A 23,996-nucleotide genomic window follows, 5' to 3' on the forward strand; every position below is an offset into this window, starting at 1 on the left:
CCATATAGTTTGTCTGTGGAAAGACCCAGATATTTCAATATAAAGCTCTGAAATGAATGCAAATTTTTAGTATACCAGTACAAATTACAAAGAGTGGCAGATATCAAACCAAAACAAGACTCCTAGGGAAAGTCCAAAGAATAGAGAAAGCCTTATGGCAAAATAAATGAGATATTTTCACCTAACATAATAATATTTGTATTATATTTTTAATGGGAAAATTCTGATTTGTTTGAGCTGGAACTATTTCTCAGCCTGCTTCAAAAACCTTGTGTTTCTTTTTTTCAAAGTACATTTGAGAATAATTAAATATCCCACCTTTCAGCTTAGAAACTGAAAGTTAAATGCTTGATTTCAAAATGACTTTTCATTCTGGAAATGTGTTAGTAATAGCGGTACAGCATACACTACAATGACGCACTTTGAATAGCTCAGCAAAAGGTTTTGATTGACTTGTTTTTACGTTTTTCCCAGTTATTATTTTCCCCAGTTATTATTTTGTAAGAAAAATCTGAATTACCAGTTTTGCATTCCAACTTGGAATGGGAAAATTATATCAAAAAACATTGAAAAGAAAGAACTAATTAACAACATCATGCTAAATTATGGCCTACATGTCGCTGGAGAAGTATGTCAATTTTACCACTTTAAATTATATATTCAAAATATATGCAGTAAACTTAATATTTCCAGTATATTGCCTCAAAGAAAAATCTTAGTCAAGGTAAAGTAACTAAAAATGAAAATAATCCATGATTTTTTAACGTAATTAATATTTAATGATAAAAGTGTTATAAGTTCAAGTAACAATCGCATGCAAATTTTCACATTACATGTTTTCATATAGATTTCCTTTAAGTAGTACACTTTTCTAAGTGTGCTGACATTCAGAAGGACCCTTGGTATAAAAAAATGCGATGTAGACCTCTCTGTGGTTTATGATAAAACACTTAATAATGGCATGTGACCACAATTCATTCAGACGTTTTTTCCTCTCAATAAATGCTGATTAGATAGAATGCATTTGGATTGCTCTCTGTGCTTATACAGCAGTATTGCAGGATAATGTAAGCTTTTGACTGAGTCAAGTGATCTTAACATAAATACAACATAAATCAAAATACTTTGTAATTGATAGTGCTTTCTAAAGGTTTTTGAAATGTCTTGGTCCTTCAAATCGAATTGTTTTCTTATGTAAACCATTGTTTGCACTGATTCTTTTTACAATTTATCTTATTCCCATTTCTCCTGTCAGTGTGAAGAGGAATTTGACTGAAACTTTTTCACCTTAATCTGTAGGATGCTTCTGATTTTCACAGCTAGCACCTTCCTCCTGAATGAAAACTTTAATTCTGCAATAGCCTTAATTATCTGTGGAATAAACCCTCCCAGGAGGTTGGTTCAATTGTGACTTGCAGTTAACACACCTTTATGAAGAAAACCAGTGGGACTACATAGTAATATACTTTTAATTGTTTTTAATCTTCTAAATCGGGTGAGGTTTAGCTTCACAGTCGTTGGATCATATTGGTAAACTTGGTTAAGTGTCAAAGGAGTCTTTTAGATCCAGTGGATCTAAAGTAGTAGCAATGGAAAGTAGTTTATTGTTTGCTCTTAATAGGTCAGAATTGAGAAACTTCTGAGTCTTTTGTTTAAAAGTATGAAGATACTATGAGATTTAACCTGTACTGAGTTGTGATCTGTTAGACAGCCATTGTCATCAGTAAAGTATGTCAGCATTATTAATGTTAGAGACATGAATCAGGTAATCAGCATCTGAAAGCAATGACATGTAATTTTACCTCAGTGTAAACATAAAACTTAATATGAGTGTTTGTGGTTTGGTTTTTGGTTTTTGTTTTTGGTTTTTTTTGTTTGTTTGTTTGTTTTTATTTAATATTTATTATTCCCCTTTAGTGCCTGATTTGCAAAACTCATTCTGTTACTTCTTCATACCAACTATGATTATTCAAAAAAAAATCAAGTTAGAATTTGATCTTTCTAATGATTATTCTCAATCATGTTCATCACACTGATACTACTGTAACAGTAGTTACATGCAGATAGATATACTAAATAGCATATATGTATCACTGATTGTTGCAATTACTGGTATTTTATGAATCATAAAGATGCAGGCAGGTTTGCAAGAGATATAATATTGATGATCTTGCAGTATCACTAAACTCCCTCATCATAACTCCTTTTTTACTCTTTTTTTCTCATTACCATTTTGGACTGTTTTTACTGACTGTTTTATTGGGAGCTATTAGAAGTTAAGGCTGTCTTAAAGTGCAGAGGGACAATATCAAATGGTATGAGATCAGCAAGACTGTAAGATTGGAGCGGGAGCAAATGAACAAAATGAGAACAATTAAACAACTGGATTTCAGAATCGTTGTCATTAGACATTCATTTTAGTATGAAATAGTACTTGATAAGAAGATCTCTCTTTAAAAAGAGAGTATTTATATAGTTCCAGCAATTATCTATGTCTATAAATGAGGCAAACTGATGACAAGTATACCTTATGGGGCTTTCGTAATATTTGTTTCCATTAGAGTAAGTAGAGAAACTGTTCTGACTGACTGGGTAAAGTCAGCATTGTATCCACAAAGTTTAATTATTAAAGAAAGCCTTTTAAAAAGGAACTGTTTAATTACTTCGGATATCAGGCTTTGATCTTGTTTTAATGTTATTTACATTCCACAATTATAGTGGAAAGTGAGTGTGTGTGCGTGCGCGTAATTTAGAAATATATCTGGAATGAATGCCTTCTTTAAGCATTAATCTTACAAATTTTTTTTCCCCAATATTTACTTTAATTGCAGAGATCTTTCTAGGAGAAAACAGGTAATTTGCTATTCGAACTTTAAAATGTGAATATGACTATATAGGCAATATTGCTGAAGCACTGGTAGAAATTCTTTCAGAGCTGTCCCTGGGCACCCAGAGCTGCAGGGAAAGGCCGAACTGCGTGAAAGAGTGAAATAGGCTGGTGCTTAGCATAATTAAATCTCAGGTGTTTTAGTTAATTCTGACTTGGATGTGAGATAGAAAACAAGAAACACTGAACGCTAATGGTTCTGTGGCTTCCTTGAAAATGGTAACACGCAGCAGGGTGTGTGATTGTTGATTGATAAACAAGCACCTAAAGTGTATGATGAGTCACAGGGTAAAGCCAAATGTTTTCAGACACCCTTGCTAGGCAGTTGCATATACAGGTGCCAAAAGACTGTAACTGAAATTCTTCCACAAGTAGTTAAGACAAACAAAGCACCCACAAACCTTCCTCTCCTTTAAGTATGTCTGTGCAGAACATATGATAAGTGAACATTCAACTCGTGGCAGACAGGGATTTTTTTTGTTTTTTTTTAAATAATGGTGTTTACTGGCGCTATGCATAATACTTTTGAGTCTTCAGGCTACTCATGACATCACTCTGTTACCTCTTGCTGCCTGTGCCAGTCAGAGTAAACCTAAAGGGTGCCTAGTCTGCTACCTTTCACTGTACTTCAAGACAGCAGAAGACCTCTTGTGCTCTGCCTGTGTAGTCATCCTTTTATTGCTGGCTATTTCAGGTGAAATACTGTGGCAGATATAACAGTGTGTTTTGGTTTTGTTTTGTTTTGTTTTTTCATGGAAAGAATGTGCCTTAGTAGCTAGAGCCTTTATATTTGGGAAAGATACATCTCCTAATATATAGCTTGAAAGTTGGTGGGGTTTTTTTTCTGAGGACATGAAAGTTTAAAGGACATCTTGTTCCCAAATTTGCACATGGGATTGTTGTTTCACATCAGACTTGTTAAAAAACTGTGCAATGAGAAGGGCAAAGTCCTCATTTAGTGACGCTAAATCCTAGGCACTAGAACAGCATGCTTTAATTGATTTGAAAAAAATAACCAACCACGGGCCCATTTCAGCTCAGACCTGGCTGTTCCTAAGTTGTTGTTTGGATTTCCTGGGTTGACCTCGAACCTGACGTATTACCTTGCTTTAGCCTGATGACAGGCTGTTGATAGTACCTGTTGGTGTCACCACCCTGCCCTGCTTGCCCAGCTGACGTGCAATGGGACTGCTCCCTCTTGGCCATTGCCTGGCCTGTCTCACAGCCACCCTGGGCTCCTGGCTCACTTCCCTGTAGGCATCAGCCCAGCTCTTGCTCCTCCCAGGTATTAAGCATCTTTTCTGGCACTGGACTGAGAGGTTCCCTTTCTAGTTGACTTCAGAGACGTTCCAGAGTACCTTCTGGGCAGAGTTGGATAGCATAGTGTTATTTAACCTTAATTACTATACATTTCCTAATGGGATTTGGCAAGCACTAGAGGAGTGGGAGGGATTTCAGTATTTTGCTCTGAAGCACAGAGTCAGCATAAGAATAAATCACAATAGCTGACTAGCCAGAATTGCAGTGGTATGCATTCAACATGTCACTTTATCCCTATTGATCCTTCAGAGGATACTTACCGTATTTATCCTCTTTGTGTTTTTATTCTCTGTGTTAAGCAGGGGAAGACCAAACTTCCTCATTAGTATTTAGATCATTGACATAGAACTTGAGGCCCATAACCAATGGTAACAATAGTAATGTCAACCAGAAAAACCCACTGTTATTGTGTGCTAGTGCAGCACGTTGAAAAATCGCATTCCCTATTGAAACGCATCCTGCAGTTTCTAGAACTGATGTCACTGGAGTTAGATAATACTGATAGTCTTCACCCACCCCACCCCCACTCACCCCGAGGAATCAATAGCACTCTAGAAATTTCCGTAGCAAGCAGTGTATCCAACCACAAACGATCATCTCAGTCATGGAAATGGAGGAGTTTGTTTGATTGTTTTTCAGGAATGACTCTGGATTTCAAATCCTTTATTCTAGGGAGGCATGAAATCAGTCTGGATATTTTATTCCCACAGGAGAATGAGATCATGTACTCTTGTTGTTTCTTCTGGTTTTGACGTAATGATGAACGTTTAAATAAAGAAAAACCATAGTCTTTATGGGCATAATGACCAATGAAATTTGTCTCAAAGACCAACTCCTGATTTTATAGTTTCACTTGAAACAATCAGTTTACCTGTCCTTTTTTATTCTTTGGTTTTTTGCTAAGCCTCCACATGTTTTCAGAAAAAAAGAAAATTAATCACAAAAGTCTAGGTCTATGCTTTATTTTATGCAGAAGACTTAGCCACTATGATTTTGCACCATCTTTTTCTTTCTAAAGCTTGATGTAAAAAATTGTCTAACTATTTCATATCAAAGAATGACAACATTGATCATGCAATGCACATTTCTGGGTTGTCAGCTGGCTGGTACATATCTCCTATATATCTGGCTTGCATCTGAACCAGAGTTCAGATGACTACAACTGCCTATGTCAGAAATTTGCCAATATAATTCAATAGCCCTTAACAAATACTAAGGCTTAGACTCAGTTTCTGGGTTCAATACCATCTACAGGAGAACGTATTACAGCTGCTGTTGTCATGAAGAATCCCGAGTTAATCACTACCATCGCAAATGGGTACGCATTCCTGCTCACCTACAGTGTTCAACTCAAATACTCAATCTGACATGCATTTAAAATGCAGAATAATTTGGTTTACAGTTAACAATTGTTTCTATGATACCACGTGCTGTCAATATGAATCACATTATTAATCCTGTTAAGAATCCTCAGCTGCTGTGGTCTTTGAATGAGTAAGTAGTGGAGGTCTTTAGATAGAGGTGGCTATGGACAGTGTTCATGTTCTCACCTGCCTACTATTTGTGTTTTCCTGTAAGACTGTGTAGAAGTACAAGGTGTATGGGTGGCTCTGATGGATTCTTTGTAATAATAAATAAAATAAAATTACTTTCAGTGGCCAGGCAGCATACCTGTAACATGAAAAAGAAATTACATCAAGTGGAGTGTTTCCAGAAATTCCAATGGAACACTTTTATGTTAGAAATGTCATTTGTCAAGTTTAAGATAGTTTGCAGAAGTGTATTAATATTTACATTTTTTTCAGGTAAACAAAAGATTTATTACTATTGCTACTACGGAAATAGATTTTTTCATTTTAATATTATAAATAAAATGAGAAGCATCTGAGACAGTTGATTTATTCAAACAGCATGCTTTAATTGATCTGAAACAAAACATGGCAGATTTTTCCATGGAAAATTTATTCTGAAAGGAAAACGTAGTATGCAAATCAGTGCAAATCTCTGCTATAGTAAAGTTTGGGTCAATATACATGTTACAGAGATCTTGCATTATTATATTGAAATAAGACAGTGAGAATAGAAGCAATACTTTGGTGTCAGACACTTTTTACAATTTGGAAAATATTTATTGTAACTTCTTCTAGATTTGTAATTTGCCCTTTTAATGTTTCTAATGAATACCATAAAAAAGAATTAATTACTTCTATAATTCAGCTTTATGAGTGATTTTCGGGGTTTTTGTAGGCCTTCTGGGCTTGTTCGAGAACCGTAGCTCTAAGGATGCCAGGACTCTCTCTTGCTTTTCTTTTTGCATCCTGTGTGCAGCCCTGCCTGCTACTCTCTCAGTTATTTTTTTTTATGCTGCCTTACCCACAAATGTCCTATTGCAGCTCTGGGAAAGAATGTGCATGCTAATTTCTCCACAGAATAGTACAAGAAATCAATGTAGCCATAAAATGTGCATGAAGAAGGAAATAGAACCGAGTATGAAAAAACCCACAGGAAAAAACCTGTAAAATTGCAGCAGATAGAAACAAATAACTTAGTGCTGTTCTTACTCACTCTTCTCAAAAGCAACAACAACAAAAAAGATAATTTCTGGAGAAAAATGATTGACTACTCTTTCCATTTAATATTTTTAAAATGCAATCCAGTCCTACTTATCTTTGAAGGTAAAGTAGTTTTTCTTAAGGACTAGGACTGAGTACCTCAGTAAACGCGTGTATTTCTCAGCACTGTTTGTCTTTCCCTCCTCTTGGGAGCCCACTCAGACACCCACCTACATACAGATGTTTTCTGACCTTGTGAAATTTAAAACATGCATTCTAAATAGCAGAGAATCGCAGTAGCTGAGGTTAATAATTAACCATGCCCCTTAAACCCCTAGGAGGCACTCACTTGCTCGCTTACTAGAGACCCATCATCCCCAGGAGACACCTGTTACTGTGCTTGCTCACTTCAAATTTAAGTGTTCCTATTTCTGTCGCAAATGTTGGAGAATAGGTTAGTGCAGACTCAAGGCGTATTGCTGCCAAGGGTTTACTTCCAATTTACAATGGCTTGAAGAGAGAGCGATCTGGAAAGAACAAGTAATGTACGAGCTTGCTGCTGCAAATGTATTTCAGGAATTTAAAATTCAGTTGCTCATTTTGGGTTTTTTTTCCTCCCTTTTTTAAAACATCATTTGTAGTTATATTGAGAGACGGAGTTAATGGTATATATGTCAAACCCCAATAAATCCCTCTACTTGAAAAACAGCGAGAGAGGCTTGAACGCATGTAGGCTGGCAGACAGAACAGGTTTCTTTTGATCCTCACCTATTTCTGTATAAACAAGAAGGTAAAAATTGTGTTATTAATTATTTTATTTAATTATTAATTATTAGTTATTAAGCTGAGTATGACCTCTACTTAGACATCTCAATTCTAATACCCCTCTGCGGTTGTTCAGAGTGTTAGTAGCTCCTAGAAATGCTCGTATTTAATCTCTTGTGAGGTGTAAATCTAACTCAATATTGGTTACAATGTGCTTTTTTCATTTGCAGCCTACAGAGGAAATCAGCCCCCTTTAGCCATTGCTCCTTCCCTGAGAATATGTACGGCAGCTGACCCATCTCTTCTGCAATCTAGATTGTTCTGTGATACCTTTGGGAAGAACTAGTTGTACAGCTCTTAACAATCCTGTGGCACTCCTTAGAGCTGCTTAAAGGAAAAAAGAATTCTTGTAACTACCCTTTCAGTCTAGCATTGCCATGTTTACACAGAACAGAACATATTACGAAGGCTGTTCTTGGTAGATATGGGAGGTGGAATAAAGTAGAGATTCTTTGCAATTTAGAAGACTGATTTTGACCTCACTCATGCCCTTGTAACACCATCATAACTTCTGTGAAGTCACCGTCTGATTTAAATTGCGCTGAATACCAGAATCCCTTTCTGAAACTGTCTCTTATGTCCCATTTTTGTCAATGATCTTAATCTAGGAGCACAAAGGGATTATTTTTTATATTTATCTTAACTAGTAATGCCACTAACTGAACAGGAAAAGAGATGTTATTGACCATCCATGAAAGACCACAGTCAGAGCTAAAGCTTGACTGTTTATCAACTGGGCTGGAGAGAGCAATGCACTGTGATACCCTTGTTATGGCATATGAATTAAAATGAATTAAAACATCTGCCGCTGCTCTGAAGATTCATATATCTTATGCTTTTGCTTGCTTGATATAGTTGCTTAGAAATAACAATCAGAGCTTACTGGTACTCATTCTGAATTACCTGTAAATTACAATGTCATAGCCTAGTCTAAGATGATAACTTGTCATTCAGAAAAGTGAGGTATTGACAAACGTCTTGATAGCTTTAAAGTGCAGGTACTTCTTTACTGCAAGAGAGCTATGTCAAAGAGTTGTCTTTATGCTGAAGCACTGGACAGTAAAAATGTTGGACATAAACTTTAAGAGGAAACTATCCATGATTCTGCTATTGCTGAGTAAACAGGTAGCAACGTCAAACAGTTGACAAAATATCTGTAAGTATGCAAGTAACTTACGAGTCTATGAAAAGCATAGGAATGATATCGTGTTTTCTGAGCTTAGTTCCTACAAATCGTTCTGCTCTGATTGGATGTAATTGTAGCATTTTTCAGTATGTTGACAGCAAACTTGGCCATCTGTGTTGTTAACGTTTGTGCCCATAACACCAATTTTCTGTCACCACAGTACTTTCTTACCCTTTTTTTAAGTCTGAAAGTGATTGAATCTGCTACTTCCTTGTCAAGTGTAGCTCCTGTTTAGTAAAGAAGTCTAAAATCTTGGTTTGATTGGGAAATATCAGTTTAAGAGCATCCAAAATGGAGATTAATATAAACCAATAAAATAGCTATAGATTTCATTAGTCTTAGTTAACAATTAAAATTTAGAATTATGTTCTGAACTGTGTGTTTCTCCCATTCTGATAAAGTGACTTGGAAATACATGTATACGAAAGAAATCTTAAGTATTACAAAATGCGTTGCATAACTGCTGTATGTAGAATCAACTGTTTACTTACTGAAAAATCTCCATTTATCATGTCATTTGCAAAACTATATAAATATCTTCAGTTTTATATATGTATTAAAGATTCATTAGCAATACAAATAATGCGGTTAGTATAAACAAAACCACTAGTACATGGGTCTTTGCTTCAGAGTTCTGCATGAACATTCCTAGAGGCTTCAGGCAGATTTTTAATTTTACAAGTTACATTCCATTCTAACTATAACATCCATACAGACTCAGATAAATCTGTTTAACTATTTGACTGTCTTAGAAACTTGCTACATTTCTTTCTGTCTAAAACCCGTAGGAAGCAACAGTGGCAAAAACTCCTTAATTGTCCTTCTTGTGTTTAGTCACAGAATGTGGTTTCTCGTCTTTGTATTTTGGATTGTATATGTTCTCTGTAGTTTGCAGGGGCTGGAGGTTAATTTCCATGTTTTTTGTTATGAATTTTGAACCCTAAGCATTATCTTAGAGATAATTTTCCTGCAGTACTGCCATGAATTTTGGAATCAGCAATGCCAGTTTGGTTTTTTGGTTATTATTTCCCAGAGATAAATTCATAGATGTCATGGGAGTCATGTTCTTAGCAATCAGTTGGTAATTCTGGAGTGTGTTGTTGGCAGTGTGAGCTGGACTTGAGCCTTTGGTAACCATTTGGTTTTGTAATTCCCTTGCCAATGGGTATGATGGCTGGTTATCCCTCTGAATCTATTTTTTAGTTAAATGTGCAGGGTAAATAAGATAAAGTTGGAGGAGTGTAATTTTAAAGGAGTCCAGTATAATTTTCATTGTGTAAATTGTATTCAGATACTATGTGACCTTATAAACACATATTGTAATAACAGTAATCAAAGCAAGGGTGTTAACGTTCCTGAAAGTTTTCTCCACTGTTACTGACTTCTTATTTGATCTTAAGTGTGAAATGAGCATAAAAAAAGAATAATTTGTCCATTTGATCAGCAGTGGTTTTAACCTAGTTATCTAGCATCTTGCCTTACTGGATAGTTCAACATTAAACATTGCATATCACATATATACTGTATTAAATTATTCTGTACTGGTATGGATTATTACATGTTGGGTTATGCTTCACACATGGAAAAGTTCCATATGTCCATTAAATATGAGATTTACCATACCTCCGTGACCTATGCACACTACGTATATGCAATAGGTCGAATGTACCCAGATTTTCTAGAGAGAAAAATGTGAACACTGTAGTTGGGGAAATCACTTTACTTTTCTCAGCCTATGTTTATTCCTTGATGAAGTAATCTGTAATGATTTATTTATAAATAATGCTATATAGTTAAAAGAATTTGTATTTCTGAAGCACTCTGAGCTTCTCAAGTGAAAACATACTGTATCATTCCATTATTCCTGGGAAATACCTGAGCTTGTTCATATTAAGTATTTTTTATGTCAGTATAGTAATGTATTTAATATTGCTTAGTATTTTCTGATAAATCTCATAAGATATTTACTTCAGTCCGAAATACACATAATCCATAGTGTTTTGTTTTATCAACAAAACACTATTTGGCAAGAAATAGATATATGGGTAGTCAGACATTCAGCTTACTCTTTTGCTGCTGTCCTTGCCTTTTTACACTTTTGTCTTTTATATTACTTGTACTGAGGAGCCCATAACTGGACACAGCACTCCAAATGTGGCCTCACCAGTGCTGAGTAGAGGGGAAGGATCACCTCCCTTGACCTGCTGCACCACTCCTCCTGTTGCATTTCAGGATAGTAGGATACTTGACAAGGCAAAAGGCAGTAGGCACAAACTGAAACAAAGGAGGTTCTCTCTGAACGTCAAGAAACACTCACTGTGAGGGTGACTGAGCACCGACACAGGTTGCCCACAGAGGCTGCGTGTAGTCTCCGTCCTTGGAGGTATTCAAAAGCTGTCTGGACACAGTCCTGGAAAACTGGCTCTAGGTGACCCTGCTTGAGCAAGAGGATCAGACAAGGTGACCTCCAGAGGTCCTTTCCCACCTCAACAGTTCTGTGATTCTGTGATTACTTACAGCACAGCCCTGAGGTAGCAAAAGCACATAAAAGCTAAAGGAACTCGACCTTTTCATGTTTTTGTCCTTGCTCTTAAGCTACAAACTGATCTTAGATTCTCTCTGACAGATATGTCCATCTGTCAATAGGCAGTGGAGCACCAGCTGGGTTATGGCTTTTGCAACCTCTAGCACTGTCCTGTCAGCTGACCCAAAGACCAGCACGTCAGACATACACAGAAGGGTTCATAGAAAAGAAAGATGGGAAGCACAAGAACAGTGAATGTGAGAAAAAGGATTGCACAAATGATTCTCTTTGTAAATACACTCAAGCCCAGGGGGCGTGTGCAGATTTATGAAATTTCTTAAAGGTTATATGTGTATATTTTAAATAAAGTTGCATGAACGATTGTCTCTGTAGGATTCAGTAGAGAGGACTCTTCTATCCAGAAAATCTCAGGGCACTTGATCTGTTGCACGTGGGTTGTATGCAGGGATCACTGAAATGTAATAGTCCTGTACCTTATAAAAACTGTAGGGTTTTTCCACTCATGATGAGGAGGGAGAAGAAAAATAAGAAAAAGGAAAAAAAAAAAGGATTTATCTGAAAAGATATTTTTTTCTTATCAAAATAAAAACTTAGGGGAGACAAAATGGAATTAGCAAAACATATGTGTGTATGTTGAAATATGTTGAAAATGTTCATATGTTGAAAAATGCCTACTTGTGGCATGTTGTTAGAAGCTTATCGGGCCAAATTTAGATGATGAAGTTAAAGGACAGTGCCAAAGAATATCTAAATATCTAACTAAGGCTTGATCTTAAAATTAGAATTTGAAATATTAGCATAATTGTGCAGTTACAGAGGCTCCAGTTTTAGCTATTTTCATAGTTCCAAGAAGTTGAGCCTTGTTGAAAGCACATATATCCATTAAAAATTCCACTGAGACAGAGTAGCCTCAAAATATACTCTTGAAGGATGGACACAGTCAATGTTTGTGATGTCCTAGTGATGTGCCCCTCATGCTCAGTTATTTTTGCTGTATTTATTTACAGAGGCTTGCACTGTGGAAACAATTGAAAGATAATTTGCATAATGAGATGCAGTATTGGAAAGATTATGTCAGTGATATGTTTGCATATTTATAGTAGTGTTGCTGGCCAGAAATTTACATATGTTTTTGTTCCAATTTCCAAGCAGATACATAGAAAATGATAAGTATGGAAATCAGCAGTATCCTCTGTGTTCTGGATTCTTGGGGTTGTTGTGGACCCCAACAATAACTTCAGTTATTTGAAATACTATTACATTAGCTTGTGCAGTTTTTCCCATCTGTGCTCCTAACAGTCTCTACCATAAACTTACACAGTCTGCTTACAAGGTCAGGGTAACCATTACAGGAAGGTAAAGGGTAATCCTTGTTTTGAATCTACAGGCAGGTGAAAGACATTGCCAAAGCAAACCATAACGTTTGTGCTGAGCTGGGAATTAAATACAGACTTTCCAACATCCTTTTCCTTTCAGCTTCCTTCCTTCTATCTACAGAGTTCTGTGATAAATGTAATTACATGAACACCACTTAATTATTATACAATTTGAAAATTGTGCATTTTCTGTCACCTTTTACATAATGCTTAAAAAGGGTATAACTTTGTCTTTGAAGGCATGAAATAATAATAATAAAAAAGATTAGTCAATTGATGTAACTACCTCTAAACTTTGTTCCATTCAGTTCTGAATAAGAGCTGCATATTCAATTATACACAGACTACAGCTTTATATCTGTTTTGATCCAATAACCAAAATCATATGGAACAATCTGAGAAGGCAATGTCACTTAGGATGACGATATCAGCATAAAATCAATTATAATCCATTTATTCACATCAAAAATTCAAAGTAGTCCAAGTATTGAATTCATTTTTCACTTTAAAGTTCTTGAATTTTTTTGGAAGGAAGTTCTGCTCAAAGTTTTTTTTTCTCTTACATCTGTCCAGACTTTCTGCTTTGTTTGTCCTGAACTGGAAAAGGAAACATCTTTTTCTAGCACTTATCTAGGAGAAATTTTGGACAAACCTCAAATGTAAATATTTGTGCTTTGAAAGTAACAGACATAAAGCTGATACAGCGCTAAATAATTTTGTTGGCCAGATGGCATAGTGGCAGCAATAAAAGCAGCCAAATGGGAGAGCTACATTTAATTCTGGACTTTGCAATATGGGTCTGCTGTTGGTGAGATTGATACTTTTTTATTTTTAGAGGGCATTGACCAGAAAGTGTTCTTGCTAATGCCAGCTGGCTTTATGAAGTGCTCGCTGCCTCATCCAATCAAGATCCAAGACTGTCTGCAGCCATGAAAATATTGTTGCCCATTATGTTGTTTTGTTTGGAAAAAGCAAAACATCTTGGTATAACTAGGGAAAGAACAGACGCCTAAAGTCAGACAACAAGAGTACATTGATTTATATCAGCTGAGGATTTGACCTCTGTAATCTTACTCATTCACATGAAGTAAATGAAGAATAAATAGTGAAATTAATCCTGAAAGTTGCAAAGTTCAAAATGGAAATTGCACGCATTCATCTATATAGTGTTGTATGAATAGAGATGCAAAGCACTTAAGAAGCTCACAAACAGCCTTCCATCACCATTCGTTTAGGGTTGGCTCGGGTGACTTCACACAGCAACACAATTTGCAATGTAGATATACAGCAAGGTTGAGACTTCAGCCCAGATTCCTGTGCCAGAAAGGCTATTTCTGTTATGTGCGGAGAGGAAATTGAAGAGTTGTGCTTTCGCTGGTGAATCATAAGAATGACCATCTCCTGTGAGAATCCCAGTGCTGGATAACAGTGGAGTCCATCAGAATCTGCACGCCAGCCTGACCCTGTGGAAAATGGCTGTGCTATTTAGAGAGCATTTCTGGTGGAGAATTTTGATATTTTCATTACGGATTCTTTTCTAAATGGCATGATGCTTTCATTATGTGATTCTGATTTCTTTCTGAATGACAATATTGTAAAAACTCTGTTGTAGAATGAAAAATTCTGATATTTTATTTTACTTAAGTTTTGATAAATAATACCAAGTTACTCTTTTCATGTGACACCTAATTATCTCAAAACCTACATTTTATGTTCTGCATGACTCTGTACAATGGAAGAACAGAATGGCATGCAGTGTCCAAAGCACTTTTTGGTTTAGTACTTCCCATACTTTGGTATTGGAGAGAAAGAGATGTGATTAGGCAAAAACATTACTTGTCTATGTGACACCTCTTAGCAGTAGAACAGATGAAGATTCATTTCACCTTGGCACATTTTTTTAATAACATCTTAATATTTAAAACTTCTTTGGAACTGGTAACAAGCATCAGTCACAGCATTAAACACATTCTTAGATGAATATTTGAGAGACTGCATAATAAGAATGAATCTGGCTGTCTGAAAAGACAATGCGGACTACTTTTAATCGTCTTTCAATCACAGTACACTTCTGTGGGCCTGTGGTTTCTTCCAGGAAATCCATCAGGCTTTTTTCTCCTTGCGACCTTGAAAGTTCCCCATCTGGTCTATAGCTAGGAAATAAAAGACCATGAACTCCAGTTTGTAAACTCTTTTTAGAATTTTCTTGAATCTCAAACAGTGTATTCCTGGACAATGTTGGTAATGTTTTTATGATCAAAAAATATCTGTAAACATGCGATTGACAGGGATGACTATGCAGTGACTGCTAAAAACGTAGGGTTTCATGAATTTTAATTTGAACTCATTCTTCATCAACCACGTAACAAAGTGTATCATAAATCCTTTGTTGTCTGTTGTATTTATGTGAGGCATGCAATCAAAATCAGACATTTATTAAGGCTAGAGTATTTTTCTTTCTACGTTATTCTCAGAATGCCTTAAAGAGACTAAAGGAACAGGAGCTCTAGCAAATAACAAAAATTCATACATCTTTCTCACAAGCAAAAAATAAAAAAACAGTCTGAAGAAATATTTGCCATAGTGGAGCTGTGCTGGAAAGATCTTGGAAAGGACTGGAACAAATTACCTCAACCTTTTAAAAACGGATCTTTGCACCAATCTGTAGCTCTCATCACTGAAACGCACGCTGCATTCGTCAACAGGGCAAAGTATTTTTCCATATTTAACATATTGTGGCTTATTGATGGCTATCATACCTAAAGTTTTACACTTCAAATTTGTTAAATTGGTGATGAAATGTTACACGTGTAGCTATGTTTTTAATTGATGAGGTAGTTTTTTTTATGCTAACCAGTTCGAGAATACTTCAACTAGCTTTACTATTAAACCCTACCTGTAGTAAGGTTATACTTATGAAAGTAGATCTATAAAGTTTTAACTCAGAACACTTTATTGAGTTTAACTACTTTTATTATAAGCCATGCTTTTCTGTTTATTTTTTACAGTATTTTATGCATAATAATTTGATATTTCTTCAGATACATAACTTAATGATTTTGTTAAATGTATGATGGAAATCTTTTAAGTGATTAACTGATGTCTTTCATTTTCCCGTCCAAATTTGAAGTGAAAGATAAAAGTGATTTTGATTTGGAATACAAAACTGAAAATGAAACTGCACATGTGGAAATCAAGTCCTAGGATAATAAAAGTAGGCATATCCAAGAAGTTAGCAGAGTCCTGACTGTTGTTTCCCAGGCAATCATCGCATTGCCTCCTTCAAAAGTTAAAAAAGTTGAAAGGCTTTTAATATTAATTGGCTGGAGCATGTATCGACAAACACATACCAGGATTATTTTTATTGGAAAACACAAGTTAAAATTTGTTTTCATAGAATTTTACCACTAGGCTTTTGAAGAAAAAAAAAATAACCAAACCATAAACAAACATGTTTTTCTGTGATGTTGCACTGTTTTCTCATTCAGTTATAATTGTATAACAAGTTGATGGTTGTAATCAATTCCACAGATAAATATTCCAGTACTTCTTATGTGGCTGTACATTTAAAACACCTTTACTGTGTTAACTACATTCTCAAATAATTACTGACATTTTGAGTCAAGTGTAAAGTAATAGTTTTGCATTTCAGCAGCTCATACACTTCAGCAATTTGCTTCAAATGACATCACTGACAATTACAAAGTAACTTTTAACCTGAAGGAACAGCCATGTTGTTGCAGTTGACCGTAATAGGAAATAAGCACCAATATCTGCATATAAGTAGGTTTGTAATTCATGTAAGTAATTTTTTAAAAAAAAAATAAATATTTTGTTTGTGTATTTGCGATATTTTTGCAACAATTAATTTACTGTCAGCTAAATGTCTTTTTTTAATTAGTGTTTTAAAATACTCATCAAATTCTATATTTTTTTGGAGACTACTACACTTCAAATGTTTTCCTACAGTCGAAGAAAAAGTATATTCTGATTTTACAGTAGTGTTACAGTTTTAAAGGGTTTACAGTATGAAATGTGAAAAAAGAAGCAAATGAACAAAACCCCCCACATCTTCGGCATGAGTTTTAATTATACAAGGTGGCTATATAGATAGTTAGCCTTGGAGTATAGTTCTGGACATGGACCTCATCTGTTATTTTGGCTGTAACTACCTTTTTATCAGTTTCCTCTTCAATTACCTCTTTTAAATGTATTTCTTCCAACGATCTATTTGTCACAATGAAAATGTATGTAACCCTGATTAGAATGAAATAATGGGACAAATTGTACTTTTATGTTCTTTCATGCCTCTTTTGTTTTCCCCATCAAATCTATAGTGCCTTGTCAAATACCTAATTTCTGAATAAAATTAACTGTTTTCCCTTTCAAGACCTTGCATTTTGAGCCTGTGGCATATTTATTATTATAACTTGCATAGCTACAGCGTTCACCAAGAACAGCATTTGTTTCATCTAACTTGAGTGATCTAAAAGTTGTGTAGCTAATTTAAATTTGTCAATGTTTAGTATAGAATATTTCCATTGTATGAAATATCTTCCTACACAGGATATATTTCTATAGTTCTGTCCTTCCACGTCTTGTAGAGACGTGTAGTTGACTGTCTGAGATCTTATGCCTGTTTTTATTGTCTATTTTATACAAAATGTATGAACCCTTCAAAAATCACTATGCCTTTAAGACTAAGTTTAGAGAATAATTTGGACAACTTAGATGAATGAACAGTAAACAAACATTGGGAACTACATGATGCATAAGAATATTATAAAGTACTGAGTATATTATCTAATTTTGGAAAATATTTCAACTGCAGATTTTGGAAAATAGGTCATCATTGATGTAGGTGACCGTTATGAAAATCCTTATTCCTAATCGCTCACAAAATGCACGAATATCTGTATTTGCATATCTGCCCTATTAGACCTGAAGTGCCTGGTTTATGTATTCATATACATTTAGAAATTGATCCTATTCTTCCAAGAGTTGTTGCTGAATTTTCCCAAAATTTGATGCTGTGACTTTTCCTGTTCATGTTGGGCTAGAGACTTTTCTTGTGAACTGCTACTAATAACAAAATGTTCTCAATAGTATTAATAATTAACTTTTTTAACAATGACAGCAGATAAAGTCAATCAAAAGGTGAGACTCAAGACCCAAAGAGTTCTACTTTGATGCAATGTATGTATTAATAATTCAAATCTTTATTGCTGGTTATTTTTTCCCTGTTTATCTAATGAGTTCTATACAGAACACTGTGGTCTATTATCATTATAGTCAAAATGTTTCATCTAATCTTAGCAGCAGGAATATTTTTCATTACTTAGAAGAAGACATTACATCTTTTGCATCGGTGCTTTGTTAATACTAAAGATTGGTGTTTTGAGAGGTTCATATATGCTTTAGCTATCTGGATCTGGGATTTCAATGGCATTCTGGCAAAGATCCCTTTGCAGACACAAGCTTCTCTTTGTGTAGGGAAACAAAACATAGAGAAAGCAATTTTTATAAATTGCTATGTCTATGTTAGCAAATAGAATGGCCCAAGAGGAATTAATCTGTATGGTGAAACAGTGTGTGCTGAGGCTGATTTTCATATTATATGCATTTTGTAGAGATTTACTGTGGACTAGTTCTAGTCTGGTTCTGTGAACTGAGTTCCTGTTAGTTCAAGTTACCTAGGTGGGCTTTTGGATCATATCCTGCATTTGAATTGTATCCAAAAAGAGTCCAATATATTTGCTTCAAGATAGTGCTTCCAAGGATAGCAAAGTACAATGATTGGGCATGATGAGGAGATAATTTCTGTAGCTTATACCTTATATGAACTAAAATATTAATGTAGATTCACACAAAATGCTGTATAGAATATAACAATTTATATCTAGTGTGAAGTATTCTGTATTTCTAAAATATTTTTCTTTTTTTATATAAATATATATATATATATAGGTAGATATACATGAAATAGAATGGTGTGCCAGAACGTCAAGTGATATTTGTACATATGTGAGTATTGCTTAATTGGATTGTTTCTGTCACATCACATTGTGACCCACTTGGACTACAGACAATTAAAGGATCATCATTCTATAGCCTAAGAAAAATACGTGTGGATAGTCTTTCTGGTTTCATCCTTTCTCTAAGGGCAGTTTTGTGTAAATGACTTCGGAAGTAGACTTATGAATGTATACCTCCAATTTTAGGGCTTTTTAGTGCGTGATAACTAGGGTAAAGGGTTACATGCGTTTTCCTTTCAACACATTAAATTATTTTAATAATGTTCCAGATTCAAGAGAAGCTGCTGAGGTTCTCAATCCAAATATCTGTGTGATTGAGCTGATAGGATGGAAATGAACGGTTTGTTTGTTTGTTTTCAGAGAATAATAATCGAGCCAATAAGAAACTTTAATGAAACAGTGTAGAAAATGCACAAAGACAAAAATTTCTCATGCTGCAAAGCAGGAGCTAACAGACACAACAGCCCCTGTGAACTAATATGCCTGGGCTAGTTTTTGACAGCAAATTCTCTGCTGAAAAACAGAAGGAAAAGAAACTCAAACTCCTGCAGGAAAGACAGACTCTCCAAATATTTCAAGAAAAGAGAAAGAGCTGATCACAGAAAAGTTTGAAAGTGAAGAGAGTTAGCCATTGTAAAGGTGTAAGTAGTGATAAGATATCGGAGTTACACTTAGCTAAATGAATACTGTTCCAGTGCCTTAGTAGTAGAATTTGGTCAAACAAAAAAGTATTCAGAGGATTTTAATGAAAATTATTAGAGAGGGTTGGAGTAGAATACTGGAATCTAATGCAGTGAGTTCAGGAAAAAAATACTAGATTCACTGAAGTTGTGTTTAATCCACACGAATGATTTAGGACAAGAATTTTTTTAAGTAGAAAGAAATATGATAAAAATCTTGTTTCACATTATAATTGTTCTTGGGAAGACAAAGTGCTACTTCATCCATTTCTTTCTTGTAGTAGAAAAATAAGAGAGCACTTCAGGGTCGTAGATGCTTGGTTTTTGTAATTCTCAAACAATGGGATACTGAAGTGATAACAAAAGTATATTTTTATGAGCAGGCAAAAGAGTACAATAGAATTATTTTGACCATCTCTGCTACAGATTCTCATTTATTCTCGGTTTCATTATGCTCATCTTTCAGTGGGTACCAAGAAGAGCTCTTGTGAAATGCTAAGAATATTGGCTTCATTTAAAAGCCTTGGAGATCTTTTTTAATTTTTCTAAATGAACGTGTGTGTTATATTTTGATATGAGGATTCTATCACAAAAGAGTATTGTATCTTTGAGAAAAGGATGTTCTTCATATTATTGGTGTCTTTTCTGATGATATTCATGGAAATAATAGGCATGCCTTTTATTTGTTTACTTGTAACGAAGATGAGAGTTATTAGGAATCTACTTAATGAACATAGCTAGGTGAATGAAAAGGACTTTGGCCTGCTCAGAAGTTGTTGTGTTTCAGAAAGGCAAATTTGGATAACAGGCAAGAGAGGATATTTGAGAAAAGCACTGAACTTAAAAGGAAAAATGTATGTTTGAATGTTACAGTAAAGATGCCCATAATGTAAAATGCATTATGAAATATTATTCCTGAATATCAAATCTTAACATGTAGCCTTGGGCTTAAGCAAATAGATATTAGTGGATTTGTATTTCATATTCTTACAGAACAAACAAAATACACTCTGGTTCATGACCAGGAGCCCGCTACTGCAACTAAAATGAGTACAAATGCTACCTAAATAAATAGCAGTAATGATGGTGAGTCTTTCTTTTGTGTGTAGAAGTCTTACTGGATAGCTGAGCCAATCACAGTTCATCACAGGTGATGCCTGCTACAGAGCTGTAATATCAGAATATTTTTTAGTTTATTCAACTCCTGTTTAAAATTGCAGTTGTTACTACTTTTTGCTAAATTTAAGAGAAAAAGTTGATTATTCTTAGCAGTGTCTATCTCCTCTTTTCCCCTCCTGTTGTAATACTTGTCTCAGGTATTTCAGTCTTGTCATTGGAAAATAATGCCTCTTTAATTTAATTTCCTGCCAATTTTGTATTAACCACAATGATAGAAATTTAGAACAGTAGAAATATGTGATTTGAATGGGGGAAAGAGTTGTGTGGGTTGAAACTATTCATGCAGAATAGCAATTGTTCATTAATATTTTGTTTGTCTTCCAACAAGCTTCCAGCAATTAAGAATGAATAGAAAGAAAAGGATAATGACATGTTTTATCAAAATTCAAGTGCTAAAGAAACACTTTGAATTTATGTGATGAGTTGGTGTATCTCTTCTGCCTATTTTTCAGATCTAGCCTATACATATCTCAGAGTCACTGTGATAGTCTTACAAGCAGCTTGACATTGATTGACTTTCTGAAGCTAACAGGAATTATAATATTATTTAGGTTTGACTCATCACCAGAGCTTTTTATTCCTTGGCGCAAACTGAAATAGAGAAATTCCATTCAAACATAAGAAAAACGTTCTTTATTGTTTGCTCAGAGATGCCGTGGAGTCTTCATTCTTGAAGATGCTAAAAACCCGACTGATTACAGCCCTGGGCAAAGTGCTCTAGGTGACCCTACTGTAAGCAGGAGGCTTGGACTAGGTGATCTCTGGAGTTGGCTTTTCAGCCAACTTAAATCCTAGTGAATAGCCCAAGATACCACAAGTTGTTAAAGTGGGAAGTGACTTGAATTGAGAGTTAGGGAAAAACAAGAACCAAAACCAAGTTCCTGATCTTCCAGGGTTTTGGGCAGTGCCCAAGCTAATGCTGAGTGAATTAGCAGAAATATTTAAAACAATGTAGCTTGCTCAGTTTGGGTTAATTTTTTATGCTTCTCAACATACGAAGTTGCTTCTTGGATAGCATTTTACAGTTGTTCAAAATGTTTTCAAAATCCTGATTCTTTTGAGATGTAGGTGTTGTGACAGCAGGAAGGACTGATAGAATCTTACTATTTTTATCCAAGTGTGAAGTAATTAAGAGAGAAAATTGCCAACGCTTCCTTGTTTCACTTTAATGCATCAACTTTGTATCCAAAATCAATTGCGAGGTATCTGGCTGAGAAAGGGTCGATGGTTGCAACCCTAGCTCTCAGTTAAACGTACAAAGAATTCACCCTTCCACCCCACCACTATAGTCCAAATGCACTAGGATTTGAACCAACAGTATTTACAAAGTTGATAGCAATTGCTATACAGGAGCCATGAAAGAAGATAATCCATAAATAATGTGAAGTATCAGGAAATACAATGCAAAACTAGACATTTTAGGAAACGAAAGGAAAATCCCTCTCATACTGGCAAAAAAGTGTCATGATTAAGCCTCATGCAGCTGTATGATTATATTGATTTTGACCAGGTCTCTCCACAGTCTGTCCCTCATGCCAAGCTCTGAAATTAGGGTTCTTCATGACTTGAAAGTATAATATGATTTTGCTTTCTAACTTGGATAGGAAAGTTAATTAATACAGGCTAAGATAAACACTGTACCATAGAATAAGTTAATGGGGCTCAAATAAGACAGACTGCAAGAAGTATATGTCTTCTGTATTGTAGTGATTTTTGTTCTGCTGGTGAGGAGAAAAGAAAATTTCTGGTTTATGAAATACATTTGAAACAAGGGAGAAGTGGTGATTTACCTTTGGAGTATAACACAAAGGTGTATCTTTTCTCTGTGATCTGATAATCTCCATGATCAGATATAATTAGGAAAAATTCCATATGCTGTTAGAAAATATCAGTTTTCAGAGGGAGAAAATTATCAGACCTATGGCATTCTTCCTAAATGTGAATCTAGTAAGGAGTATCCCTACTAAGGGACTAGTAAAGGCTTAGGGTTGCTGTTTTGCTGGGAAGGACAAATTAAACAGCCAGTGGGTTTACTTGGGTAAAAGCAGCTCTACCATGTTGATTCACAGTGCTGGCAGATGGAGATGTATTAATGTTGTTCACTGAAAATCAATAAAGCTAAACATAACCCTCTCCTCTCCCCTTGTGGGTACGTGCCTTATTTTGTCAGCACTTGGAAATTTCTCATGTCCATTTCTCTGTGAAATGTTACTGATGTAATTTTATCAATGGAAACACAAAATTAAGGATGTAGTCTGTTTCTCCTTATTAAAGTGCAGCTTATATCCATGTTTATGGAGGGTGGTTTTTTTGCATTCATAGCAACTGATGCATAAATAGTACTTATTATGTATCAACATTCTAGTACTCATAACTTTCTTGATAGGGATGATGTCTTATTTAACTTAAATGTCAGTAATGATTAAAGGATTACTATGAGTTACATAACCAGTAACATGCATACATATACACAGTTTTTTTCAGAGTTATTTTATAGTAATCTCAGACTTTCGTGTTTTCATCAACTTTATCTCTAAGATGTCATAATTTTTTGAGTGTGAAAAAAGGTGCCATAATTAGTCTAGCGTCAATTTTCAAAATATCTTTTCTGCCTGATAGTTCTGTTATGACTATTGCTTTGTTTATCTAGATTATACTGTCTAAAGTATATGATGTTTTACGTATCAGAAAGGATGACGTGTCAGAAGGGAGACAGTAAACCAGTGTGGATGTCCAATTTTTTTCTGTTCTTAAAATGCATTAAATTAGGCAAATACAGCGTTCCTTAACTATGCAGGTAACAAACATATATTATGATCAAGGTCTATTTATTTTTATCAGAAAAGCACAGGCTGTGATGTTATTCCGCGAGGCATGATGCATTCAAAATTTGCAGTACATTTGCCTGAGAAGATCTAGTTCTCAGAAGCCATGCACCACAGAGGTCAGAACTCTGATGTTTGTACTGGAAGTAGAAGTGTAATAAATGCTGCAGGATAACAACATGCACATCATTGTTTCAGAAAGGATTTTGACAGCGTTACATCATACTCAGTGAAATTCTGTGGCATGGGCTGAATTGGCTCTACTGAACTGAAGACTATGTGTGTTAGCTTTGTGTCAGGTAATTCCTACTCGGTACAGCACTTAAGGAAAAAAGCAAGATGAACACCCAGATCTGTTTAAAAACTCATTATTAATAACTTCGTAAAGGCACATCAAATTTCTTTTTCTTTAGAGGATAAATAACGATATTCTTAGGGATTTTCAGCCTTAGCTATAAAACAGCCCAACTTTGCATCTGTCACAGTTATTCTTCCTATATGCCATCTAGGACTTCTCTATATGCCATCTATATGCCATCTCTATATGCCATAAGGACTTATATCCTTAAAAGAATATGGGAAGAGG

The 23,996-nt window shown here is 35.1% G+C and overlaps 1 protein-coding gene across 4 annotated transcripts in view; it reads left to right on the plus strand.

The window, feature by feature from the left end:
• PCDH7 (protocadherin 7) overlaps positions 1–23,996 on the plus strand; it is a 280,656-nt gene that overhangs the window by 108,549 nt on the left and 148,111 nt on the right. The gene's annotated exons all lie outside the window — the stretch shown is intronic.

This window comes from Larus michahellis, chromosome 5, assembly GCF_964199755.1.
Source record: "Larus michahellis chromosome 5, bLarMic1.1, whole genome shotgun sequence".
Classification (NCBI taxonomy): Eukaryota; Metazoa; Chordata; class Aves; order Charadriiformes; family Laridae; genus Larus; species Larus michahellis.